The sequence below is a fragment of the Solanum tuberosum genome, unplaced genomic scaffold (assembly GCF_000226075.1).
Source record: "Solanum tuberosum cultivar DM 1-3 516 R44 unplaced genomic scaffold, SolTub_3.0 scf00015, whole genome shotgun sequence".
NCBI classification, from domain to species: Eukaryota; Viridiplantae; Streptophyta; class Magnoliopsida; order Solanales; family Solanaceae; genus Solanum; species Solanum tuberosum.
Genome location: NW_006238941.1, coordinates 3,182,816 through 3,196,027, shown reverse-complemented (window position 1 = coordinate 3,196,027; position 13,212 = coordinate 3,182,816). Strand labels below are relative to the sequence as shown.

General features: G+C 41.3%; 1 pseudogene; it reads right to left on the bottom strand.

Annotated features, from left to right (window-relative positions):
* Positions 1-5,290: 5,290 nt before the first annotated feature.
* Positions 5,291-12,195, bottom strand: LOC102603781 (uncharacterized; annotated as a pseudogene).
* Positions 12,196-13,212: the final 1,017 nt, after the last annotated feature.

Sequence of the window (13,212 nt, the reverse complement as noted above, 5' to 3'; positions counted from 1 at the left end):
CAAAGACCTCACCTCGTTAATCCAACAAGAAGAACCTAACTCTTACGAAGACCTCAAGGGAATCGATATCCCAAGCAACCCCCATTTCTAAACAAGAATCAACAAAAGCTTTACCAAGCTTTCAAACACACACACAAGGAGTTTAGGTTTTTAACCATTTTCAACAAAAAAATCTAAGTCTAAAATGAAACCCTAAAGGCCTATTTATAGTATTAGGCATTATTACATAGATGGGCCCAAAAGTGACCCGAAATGGGCCAATGGGCTCGCCAAGTCGGGCTCGCCTAATAGCTCGGCGATGCGCCCAATGAACTCAACAAGGAACTCTGCTCCTGCCCTTGGCTGGGAAGCTACTGGAACTTTGGGCGGTCTGGGAACTATCGTCCAATCCACTTAGCGATGCGCCAATGGTCTTCAGCTCGCCTAGTGAGCAGTTTTCCCCTTTGTTGCTCCTTGGGGAGTTGGCGATCTTGGGAACCCTCACCAAAGGGCTTTTGGTGAGTCGTCGAAGTGTCCTGCAGCTTGCTGAATGGAGCACATTCTTCACTTGCTCTTCCTCGCTTAGTTAGGCCTCCCATGCTCCAAGCTATCATCCAAGTAGGGTGTTGCCCAACTGGGAGCTCCTTCAAGGTGCATATGTTCCCATGCAAGGCATGGAACTCCCTCCTTGGCATCCATACATGCCAAACAACCTCCATCCTTGTGAACACTCCATCAAAGCATTGAAGTTCTTGAATGTATAGGCTTGATGTAATCCATTTTACATCATTCTCCCCTTCTTGAAAAGGATTCGTCCTTGAATCCATACCTTGCAAAACAATAAGGGAAGCAAACAGTACAAAGATCCTCATGGCATGAGGGTTAGCGTTAGCAATAACAATATCATCACCATGCCAAGGATGCACAAATTTAACATATAACCAAGCATCACACATATTAACCAAGGGTTGGTAACCCATCAAAGCAATAGATACTTGGCTAAGTAAGAAACATTGACAAAGGGGTAGAACGTAGGAACAAATACACTTAAACAACATATGTAAGCCCTCATTGGTTCCACATTCAAACAAGCACAAGGCCTCCCTTATGTCAAGTATCGAACACTCTCATACCTAAGTACGAAGGCACAAGTAGTGTTGACCCAAGTTAAGACCCCATCCAATGCACTAGATAACTTCAAGAGTGTAAGTATTCCCAATTCATGAGCAGGTTCACGTACATAAGTATTCCCCACCCAAATTGGTAAACATACCTCATTCAAGCACATTGGATCAAGTAATAACACCAAAGAAGAATCTTTAGAATAACAGAAGGTGTTATTACTACACTCAGCACACTTAGAATCAACACCGGGGTCAAATGGGAAAGGATTGCATAGCATCGAGTGAAGGAGACTCTCATTTGCCCTATTGATTCGACTACTAACATAAGATATGCTACCCACAAAAGTATGAGTATCACTATATGCAAGTAGATAAGAATTGAGTCCTCGAATCTAGACCTTGTAAAACCATATAGATCATAAGCAAGAAGCTTATCCTCTTAGCATGAGGGGTAGTACAAAGGTTAACGCTTAAAATAATTAACCGAGGAGACTCAAAAACAAGGAACAACCAAATATCCTCTAGGGTCATTTCTATTAAGCCCACAAATGGAGAACAAGGACAATGGTCATTCTTCTCAACAACAAGAGAACACCACCCAAAATATGATACTCCCACCAGTTCAAATGCCTTCAAGCATCCACCGGGATCAAAAGGATAGAAGGTCAACAAAATTGGATCAAGTGCTCCTCCATTTATCAGGTGGGCACTCGTTCCTCCTAACAACATACTCCACTCAACAGCATGAGCATCATCATATGTAGATAGGTAATAGAGAAAGGTGTCATGCTCATTAGAGACATCTAAGGTGTTCTCATATGCAACATCACAACTAGGTTCAAGGATCCTAACACACATTACATTACAAGAAGGAACACACAAAGACATCATGTCCAATTTAAAATAAACTCCACCTTCTCTCAACAAAGAACTCCTATCCCCATAAAATGTATGATCAACAAGATCATACTCAAAGCAAGAGTAAAGAAAGGGGCTTAGGAAACTAACCTTCCCCATACACAATGTAGGCTCCTCAAGTGGATTGTAAACCCTCAAGAAGGACTTTCCATCGTAGGGAAAGGTGTCAACAAATCCATCCAAATGATACTTGTCATCTTGACCAAGCATCACTACACAAATGCTACAATGTAAATTACTACCGGGGTCAAATGGAAAGGAAATCCATGGATTTGTATTAAGTATTTCCCCTTTTTCCCAATTGTCACCCTCATCTTCTGACAACATACTCCACTCAAAAGCGTGAACATCATCATATGTAAGCAAGTAACAGAGAAAGGTGTCTCTCAAGTCAACTTCCTCTAGGGTGTTTTCATGGGTATGACTACTAGTATATTCACACTCATGGTCATACCATAAAGAAGTGAAACACACCAAGAAGAAGAAGTAATTGGAAAATAAACACCACCTTCCTCCTCATCACATTCCTTCCCCACAAGAGTACTCTCATATTCTAAGAAGATATTTCCATCTTTGGGAGGGAAAGCATCACACCATAGTGGGTTACTATAACAGGTATATCTAGCAAGAACTATACTGCTCTCAGGATTCACACCACTAGGTACATCACTAAGAGTGATTTCATCATCTTTAAAAAGGATGTTGTACTTAAAGAGGGAATGATCAACCACTAGGGAAGAATTAAAACATGCAAGTTCACCCTAAAAAAGACACATATCATCTTTCGAAGCATTTTCGAGCACAAGATCTCTATGAGCAAAGCAAGCAATCGGATCTTCCACAAAAGACATGCTCATAGAGTCACTCCTATTCAATCGATCAACATTATCATTAGTACCACTACATTGAGGTTCCTTAATCACATTACAAGAACCCTCAACCAGTGAACTACACTCACAAACAGGGTGATCAACACAATTATTACAAAATAATGAGCTAGCATTCAAAGCATAGGTGTCAATCGACCTGATTCTGGCATTTATGGTGGTGGACATACTCGATTGGAATGGGAAGAACTACTCATCCAACGAGTTGGCATACCTCTTAGCAGTCCCCTAAAACCGGTACTAATGAATCTAGAGTTCTCCAATTTTCATGGGCCGGAGGGGGAGGAATTAGAGGACTGGTTCCAGAAATCAGAAGAATCAATTCGGTCATCAATAGGATCAACTAGTGTATCCACACTCTCAACAAGCACATTATCAATATAAGGTAAAGAAACAATAGGCTCACATATAGACAAGCTGACATTTACACTTTGTTCATTTGCAATGGTAAAAGTGTTAAATTTAGCTATGGTACCTTGACGCCCGCAAGAAAGATCTTCTTTACCCTCAAATAACACTCCCGTAGGAATGTTGGGACAACACACAAATATATCCATCACAAGAGCTTCATGAGGATCCTGCAAAAGCAAAGAAATATAATGGGGAAGGCAAGAGTGAGATGGGTTAGCTTGCAACTCATGATCCTTAAGGATCAATGCACTTTCGACTCCCACATCCTCCCTTATCTCTTTATGCTCAGCCAATAACAACTTGGCCTTTCCCTTCAACTTCCTCTTTTCTCCTTCTCCTTGGGCCTTAGCCTCCACATGTCCCTCATTTTTTTTCCTTTTATCCCTCAACTCATCCATCTTTCGATACAACTCTATGACTTGGGATGGTGACATTGGCTTAAGGACATATTTACAACCCATCGACATGACGGTATAGGTGTTGTGCCTTCCATCATGTATTGACGCGTGGCTGTGTTGCCAAGGCCTCCCGAGTAGTACATGACTAGATTGCATGGGAATCACATCACAAAGTACAACATCATGATATTTCCCAATTTGGAACTTAATCAATACATGTTCATGTACCCTCAATTCCTTCTCATTTAACCATTGAAGTGTGTATGGTTTAGCATGCTTAGTGGTAGGAAGCTTCAAGTAGTCCACCACAGCCGTGCTAGCAAGGTTGGCACAACTTCCACTGTTAATGATCAAAACACATACTTGGCTCTAGATGAGGTACTTGGAGTAAAGATATTCTCCCTTTGCTCGTGATTGATCATGGTCTTCCTAGGTATAGTTCGTCTTACCACATAAGATGGTAATGTGAACCTTGTCTCTTTGGCCCAAATCTCATCCTCCACCTTGGTCAGTCTAGAATTTATCTCGGATAGACGACCTCTAAACTCAGCCAAGCTTCCATCCAATATCCTCATCATCCGACTCTCTTCAGTAGGAGTCCTCATGGAAGATTCTATGGTAACCTTTCCCTTTGGTGGGTAAGTTTTGCTTCCGGTTTCCATGGTACCTAGCAATAATAAAGACTCAACAAAACCAATAAACAACAACGTTAGTGTTAGTGAAAGTGAACTCACAATCACTCGTGTTTACACACCTTTGATTGCCTCTCAAATTGGCACGGCTAATGTTGAAGATTGCTTATATTCGGTTGATCACAAAAGTGATGTAATTCTCATAAGAAGAACTACAATCTAATGCGGAAATCAAAGACAAAAAATAAATATAAATAGATTGACACAAGAAAAGGAAATCAAAAGCAACCTAAAGGTATATTCAACCTAAAGACCTCAATCGATTGATCCATAATCAAGCACTGAATCTCTTACGATGACCTCAAGGGAATCAAATCCCAAGCAACCAACGTTTCTAACAAAAGGCAACAAAAGCTTAACCAAGATCTCAATACTCAAACATGAATTTTCAGTTTTTAACATCAATAATAATTTGAGTCTAAAATGAACCCAAGCTAGCTATTTATAGTTTTAGAACTAAAGGGCCCAAAAGTAACCCGAAATGCGAAAGGGCGAGCTGGGTCGGGTCGCCTAGTGGATTGGGCGATGCGCCGACCTAGTTGGCGAGTAATCCTGCGTGGTCCGTCAGCTTAGCCACGTTCTGGAACAATGGGCGAGCTGGGGTCATCGCCTAGGGACTTGGGTGATCCGCCAATTGTCTCTGGCTCACAAAAGTGTCTAGCTGCAACTTTCAAGGCGTGGAATCCCTTGTTTGATGTCAATACCATCTCAAGCACCTCCATCTTCATGAATATCCCCTGCATCCTCTGAAGGTCTTGAGCTTGGCTCCTTGTAAATGGCCTTGATGTAATTCGTTTTACATCATTCTCTCCTTCTTGAAAAGAATTTGTCCTCAAATTTGATGGATCATCATCAACAGCAGTTGGCAAGGGTGACACGTCTCACACATTGAAAGTGTTGTGCACTTGGTATTCTGGCGGAAGGGCAACCTTGTAAGCGTTGTCGTTGTGCCGCTCCAGTACTGGAAATGGCTCATCACCCCTTGGCATCAGCTTGGTCTTGCGATGGGTGGTAAATCGCTCCTTGCGAAATTGAGCCCACACCATGTCACTTAGTTCAAACACGATCCTCTTACGGCCTTTGTTAGCCTTTTTGGCTACATCTTGGTTCTTCTTTTCTAAGCGCTGCCGCACTTTTTCATAAAGCTTCTTCATAGCTTCAGCTCGCTTACTCCCATCTAAGCTTAACACGACTTCTTGAGAAAGAGGAGTGAGATCTAAATGGGTGAGGGGGTTAAAACCATAAACCACTTCAAACGGAGTCATGCCAATAGTTCTATGAATAACTCGATTATATGCAAATTCAAGTAAAGACAAATGTTCCTCCCATGAGGCCAACTTCCCATGCACTACGGCACGAAGCATAGAACCTTAGGTTCTATTCATAACTTCAGTTTGGCCATCTGTTTGTGGATGACAAGAAGTTGAGAACAACAACTTAGTACCAAGTCTACCCCACAATTCCCTCCAAAAGTGACTAAGGAATTTTGGATCCCTATCACTTCCAATGGTTTGAGGAATTCCATGAAATTTAACAACATGCTCAACAAACAAAGATGCTACATTGGAAGCATCATCACATTTATGACATGGAATGAAATGAGCCATCTTTGAAAATCGATCAACAACAACAAAGATGCTATCTCTACCTCTTTTGGTCCTTGGCAAACCTAAAACGAAGTCCATTGAAATATCAAGCCAAGGTCTTTGAGGGGTGGGGAGAGGAGTGTATAAACCATGGGGAAGGAGGCGTGACTTAGTACGTCGACATTCGATACATTGACCACAAATTCGAACAATGTCTTTATGTATTTTAGGCCAATAGAATTGTTCCTCAAGTATTCCCATAGTTTTGTTAACACCAAAATAACCCATTAAAACCCCATCATGTGCCTCCCTCACAAATAGTTCTCTCCAAGAGCTCATGGGCACACAAAGTCTCTTGCCTTTGAACAAGCAACCATCAAACTTGGAATAGGGAGTAGAAGATCTATCCCTCATCCACCTTTCCCTCTCTCATTCCTCACAATCTTTGAAGATTGGAGCAAACACGGGATCTTGGGGTACAATGCCTTCAAGTATTCAAAGCCAATCAATTTGGAAGACAAAGTATTTATCAACACATGTTTTCTAGACAAGGCATCGGCTACAACATTTTCCTTCCCTTTTTGTATTGGATTTACATAAGGGAAAGTTTCAAGGAATTCAATCCATTTGACGTGCCTTTTGTTCAACTTTCCTTGGGCCCGAATATGCTTTAGGGACTCATGATCAGTACTAATGAAAAATTCTTTGGGCCACAAGTAATGTTGCCAATTACCCAAAGCCCTAATCAAGGCATACAATTCAAGATCATAAGTGGAATAATTCAAAGTAGCACCTTTTAGCATTTCACTGAAGTAAGCAATGGGCTTTTGGTCTTGCATTAAGACGGCTCCAATGCCTACTTTACTAGCATCACATTCCACTTCAAACATTTTATCAAAATCAGGTAATTGCAACAAAGGAGCAGAACTAAGCATAGATTTTAACGCTTCAAAAGCATTGGCTTGTTCCTCTCCCCACTTAAAAGTTTTATCCTTTCAGATTACCTCAGTCAAGGGGGCTGCTATGGTACTAAAACCTTTGACAAATCGTCTATAAAAACTAGCCAACCCATGAAAGCTTCTAATATCGCTTATGAATTTCGAAATTGGCCAATTCTTAGGAGTCTCAATTTTAGACTCATCAACTTCAATCCCTCTTGAACTCACAACAAAACCCAAGAATACAACTTCATCAACATAAAATGAACACTTATCAAGATTAGCATAAAGTTGATCCTTCCTAAGCACATCAAACACACATCTCAAATGCTCAACATGATCATGCACGGTCTTGCTATAAATCAAAATATCATCAAAATAGACAACCACAAATTTCCCTATAAAGGGTTTCATCACATGATTTATGCGACACATAAAGGTACTAGGAGCATTAGTGAGACCGAAGGGCATCACCAACCATTCGTATAGACCAAAATTGGTCTTGAATGCGGTCTTCCACTCATCACCGGGGTTCATCCAGATTTGATAGTAACCACTCCTAAGGTCAATCTTTGAAAACACACAAGCACCATTCAACTCATCAAGCATATCATCTAACCTAGGGATAAGATGACGATACTTTACCGTTATCTTATTGATGGCTCGGCAATCAACACACATGTGCCATGTTCCATTTTTCTTTGGAACCAATAGAACCTGCACGGCACATGGACTCATGCTTTCTCTAACATAACCTTTGTTGAGGAGTTCCTCCACTTGCCTTTGTATCTCCTTGGTGTCCTCCGGATTGCTTCGATAAGCCGGCTTGTTTGGCAATTGTGATCCAGGCACAAAGTCTATTTGGTGCTCAATTCCTCGAAGAGGGGGCAATCCACTTGGAAGCTCCTTTGGGAAGACATCCTCATAATCCTACAAAAGAAAGGAAATGGAATTGGGAAGGGAAGAATGAGATTTGTTAGTTTGTAGCACATGATCCCTATGTGTGATAATGATCAAAGAACTTTCGGACTCAATTTCCTCCCTTATCTCTTTGTAATTAGCCAACAACACTTGGGACTTTCCTTTCAACTTCCTCCTCTCCTCCTCTTCTTGGCTCTCGGCCTCCACATGTTCCTCTTCACACTACCTATTTTCCCTTGACTCACTCATCCTTTGGTATATATCATTTACTTGAGAAGGGGACATAGGATGAAGAACACATTTATGATCATTCAACACAAGTGAATACTTGTTAGTTCTCCCATCATGTTTGGTTGAACGATCATGTTGCCAAGGTCTCCCGAGTAGCACATGCCAAGCTTGCATTGGGACCACATCACATAAAACCTCATTTTGATACTTCCCAATCTTAAACTTGATCATCACTTGTCGATGCACTCTCAATTCCCCACACTCACTCAACCATTGAAGTTTGTAAGGTGTAGTATGCTTAGTGGTAGGAAGTTTTAAGAATTCCACTAATGCAGTGCTAGCAACATTTGCACAACTCCCGCTATCAATGATTAAGGAACACACATTATCCTTGATGAAGCACTTGGAGTGGAATAAGTTCTCTCTTTGGCTCGGATCATCCAAGGCCTTACTAACCATGGATCGTCTCACCACATATAGAGGAGCGAAACTCTCTCCTTCTTTGACGTAAAGGTCTGGTTCCTCATATTCTCGATCTTCAAACTCATCCTCTTCTTGAGGATCTTCTTCACCACCATCTTCTTGCTCCCTTTCTTCACTAAGATATATTTCCCCTCCTTGAAGTAGAGCAATCAATAGATTGGGACACTCACGCATTATATGACCCCATCCCCTACATTTGTGACATTGAATACCTTTAGGGAACTTGGTTGGGTTGGGGATACCTTGTCTCTAAGCAGGTACTTTGGAGTGTTTCCTTCGTAGGCTTTTTCTCATAAGGCTTCTTAACATCCGAACCCTTGTTCCAACCTGACGATATTTGAGCTCCCCCTTTGTTCTTGCTCCAAGAATTGGAAGATGAAGTCTTGTATTTAGCCACCTTCTCCTCCTTTAATTCTAGCTTTATCTCATGGGCGGCCTCAAAGGCATCATTCAAAGTAGCAACCCTATGAAGGGTCATTTTAGAAGAAATCTCTTTGTTCAACCCTACCTTGAAGTGAATTACGACATGCTCTTCAATTTCCCTATATTCCAGCTTCATGACTATGTTTTGGAACTTGTCATGATATGCTTCAACACTTTTGCTTCCTTGCCTCAAGTTATACAATTTGGCAAGTAATTCTTGGCGGTATCTTTCCGGCACATACTTAGCTCTCATCAACCTTTTCAACTCGGGCCATGGTGGAGGTTGACCTTCTTGGACAATTAAATGATACCTCTTCATGTATTCCCACCAAGTGACAACAATCCCCTCAAATTGGGCGATAGCATACCAACTACTTTTGACCTCCGCCATCTCATTCACATTGAAAATTCGGTCACATTGCGACTCCCATTCTAAGTAAGCATCGGTATTACATTCCCCTTTGAATGTTGGAAGAGTCGTTTTGATAGAATTGATGCCAACATCTTGGCTTCCATGGCCACCTTGGTCATTGTAGTGATAACCCCTTTGATAGCGGTTACCATGTTCTTCTCTAGCATCTTGGCAGACTTCAGGATGAACATTGGCTTCCCATTGATTTCCACCTTGAGGGTGGTTCCCATGTTGTCTCCTATCAAATGGCATTGGACCCAATCTACCTCTTGGTCCACCTTGCAATAATTGACCTCTTGGTCGATTCCTTGGTGACTCATTCCATGGGGCTTCTTCACCTTCACCCTCATAATCTCCTTGATGTTCACCATTCCTCACCTCATTCACGGGATTGGGTTGTGGTTGTGGTCTTTGGTAGGGAATATTCTGGTTAGGTGGTGTTTGGTAAGGATGGCTTTGATTTGGTGGAGCTTTTTGACTAAACGGAAAATGGAATGGTCGATGGGTACTTTGGCTATTTGAACCCAATTGCACAAATGTTGGGTGCAAGGTTTGGTGGAGGGTTCCAGGTGTGAGAGTGGGAGAGTGAGTGTGTTCGTGCCCACTGGTAGAAGCACAAAAAGTAGCTTGTGGTGTAGAGTCATTGGAATTGACTCGACCTTCCACTGTAGCAATCCTACCGTCCATCCGTGCTATATCACCTCTCACATTGTTCAACGCTTCCAGCAAAGTTGCCAAAGTAATTTCTCCGACGGGTGCTTGAGTATCTCCTCCTACCTCTATTGTACCTGACATTAAAACAACTCGCAAAAACAAACAGCAAACAATGTTAGCGTTAATAAATTGAACTCTCAATCACTCGTGTTTACACACCTTTGATTGCCTCTCAATTGGCGCGGCTAATGTTGATAATTGTTATATTCCGTCGATCACAAGGTACCAATTTCAAGTCTAGGTCGAAATGGATTCTTGTTTGAAGAAGAACAGATGACTCGATTAAACAAACGGACTGGATTCAAGAATTAACTATGAAGTAAAACGAGAAAAAAATGAAAAGGAAAGGCACAAACAAAGAAGTGAATTCAATAACCAATGGTCAACAATTAGAGTATTTACGAGTTGAAAATCGGTTTAGGATTCTTGAGAAACATTTGAGAATCAAAAGAAAGAAACTAAGAATTCAAAACCTGAGATTGGGAATAACTAGAGTTTCCAATCGCCGAATGACCTGTTTTCTTCGTCTAAGTTGAAGTTCAGCTCGCCAACTTGAAGATGGACTAGCCAAACTCTGCAAACGGACAAGGCAACTCGGCGATAGGGGTGGTAGTTTGGCGATGCGCCGATGGGACTCGGCGACCAAGGGTTGGTTCTGTCGAATGTTCCAGTATCTCCCTCAAATGGGTGACCAAATCTGCGAGCAACCTGCCCAACGGGCGAGGTGCCGGTTGGTTAGGCGATGCACACTTTTGCTCGCCCAATGGACCCTCTGCAACTCCTTCAATGCTCTGAAATTTGAAATCTGGTGGTCCCCCTTGCTCTTGTCTTTTAGTCTTTTAGTACTTGCCCCTTTTGTAATTTCCCCTTTAATAAACAGTTTTACTCTTTCTCTTTCTTCCCCTTTTGGATCAAATCCCTTATTTTCAAATGTTCTTCCCTTTGAAGCTTTGAATACTCTTTAAAACTTCAAGAACAAGATGAAGACCCAAAATAAAACCCCGAAGATTTCTAGCTCAGAATTTCAAGAAATTCAAGATACAAGCTCTCTTAGATATAGGCAACAATCCCTAATACTTTTTATCCTTCAATTCCAAACCAAATCCTTAAAATTTTAAAACCCACTTTGTCTTCTTCTATGGTGGATTCTTCAACAACCCTCCAAACTCCTTCCAATCTCAGTCTAAGACTCAAATAAGGTTGGAGAACACTATTCCAACCTTAGAAACTCAAACAAGACTCAAACCTAAGAAACCCATTTCAGCAAATTCACAAAAACGAAAATGAACAGATTTTTTTTGTAACAAAACCCCAGACTAGATTCGTAGGAACGAAGCTAGACTTGGCTCTGATACCAAATGATATAATTCTCACAAGAAGAAGTACAATCTAATGCGGAAATCAAAGACGAAAAATAAAGATAAATAGATTGACACAAGAAAAGGAAATCAAAATCAACCTAAAGGTATATTAAGCCTAAAGACCTCAATCGATTGATCCACAATCAAGCACCGAATCTCTTATGATGACCTCAAGGGAATCGATATCCCAAGCAACCAACGTTTCTAACAAAAGGCAACAAAAGCTTAACCAAGCTCTCAACACTCAAATATGAGTTTTTAGTTTTTAACATCAATAATAATCTGAGTTTAAAATGAACCCAAGCTAGATATTTATAGTTTTAGAACTAAAGGGCCCAAAAGTGACCCGAAATGTGAAAGGGCGAGCTGGGTCGGGTCGCCTAGTGGATTGGGCGATGCGCCAACCCAGTTGGCTAGTAATCCTGTGTAGTCCTTCAGCTTAGCCACGTTATGGAACAATGGGCGAGAACCCAGTTGGCTAGTAATCCTGTGTAGTCCTTCAGCTTAGCCACGTTATGGAACAATGGGCGAGCTGGGGTCATCACCTAGGCACTTGGGCGATCCGCCGATTAGCTCTGGCTCACCAAAGTGTCCAGCTGCAACTTTCAAGGCGTGGAATCCCTTGTTTGATGTCAATACCATCTCAAGAACCTCCATCTTCATGAATAGCCCCTGCATCTTTTGAAGGTCTTGAGCCTGGCTCCTCGTAAACGACATTGATGTAATCTGTTTTACATCACAAAAGAGCCAATTCTACTCTTGGTCGAAATGGATTTTTGTTTAATGAAAAATGGACGACTCAATTAAAGCAAACGAACTTGAGTCAAGAAGTTAACTACGAAGTAAAATGAATAAAAGAACACAAAGAAAAGCACTAACAAAGAAGTGAATTTCGAAAACCAATAGTCAACGAGTAGGTACTTACAAGTTGAAAATCAGTTTAGGAATCTTGATTACAAAATAGAGTCAAAAGAAAAGCAAACTAAGAATTAGAACCTGAGATGAAAAGGATCATAAGACAAGTTTCCGATAGCCAAATGCACTATTTTCTTCACCTAATGTGAAGTTCAGCTCGCCAACTTGAAGTTTGACTCGCCAAATTTTCCAATCAGACAAGGCAACTCGGCGACCAGGGCTTAGCTCGTTGAATTTTCCAGCATCTTCACCAAAATGAGGTCCAACTCGGCGACCTAGCTGCCCAAAGGGTGAGGCGCCGAGTGGAATGGGCGATCCAAGTCGGGATTCGCCCAAATTCCTCAAGCTGCAACTGTAAGGCTCCAAAAATTTAACCTTGGTGGTCCCCCTGCACTTGAGACTTTAGTATTTACCCCTTTTTGGTAAATCCCCCTTTTACAAACACTTTTACACTTTCTCTTTCTTCCTTTTTGGATCAAACTCTTACTTTTCAAATATTCCCTTCTTGAAGATTTAAATATTCTTCAAGAACTTCAAGAACACTATGAAGATCCAAAAATAAACCCTTAAAATTTTTTGTCTCGAAATTTCATGAAAATTTGGGAGAAGGCTCTCCTTGATATGGGGAACAACACCCAATACTTTTTGAACTTCAATTCCAAGCCGAAACCTTTAGATTTCAAAACCCACTTCGTCTTCTTCAAAGCTTCTTCAACCAACAATGGTGGAAACTTCAATAGTGCACCAAACCCTTTCAAATCTCAGCCGTAGACTCGAAATAGGTTAGGGAACACTAATCTAACCTTGGAAACTCTAAAG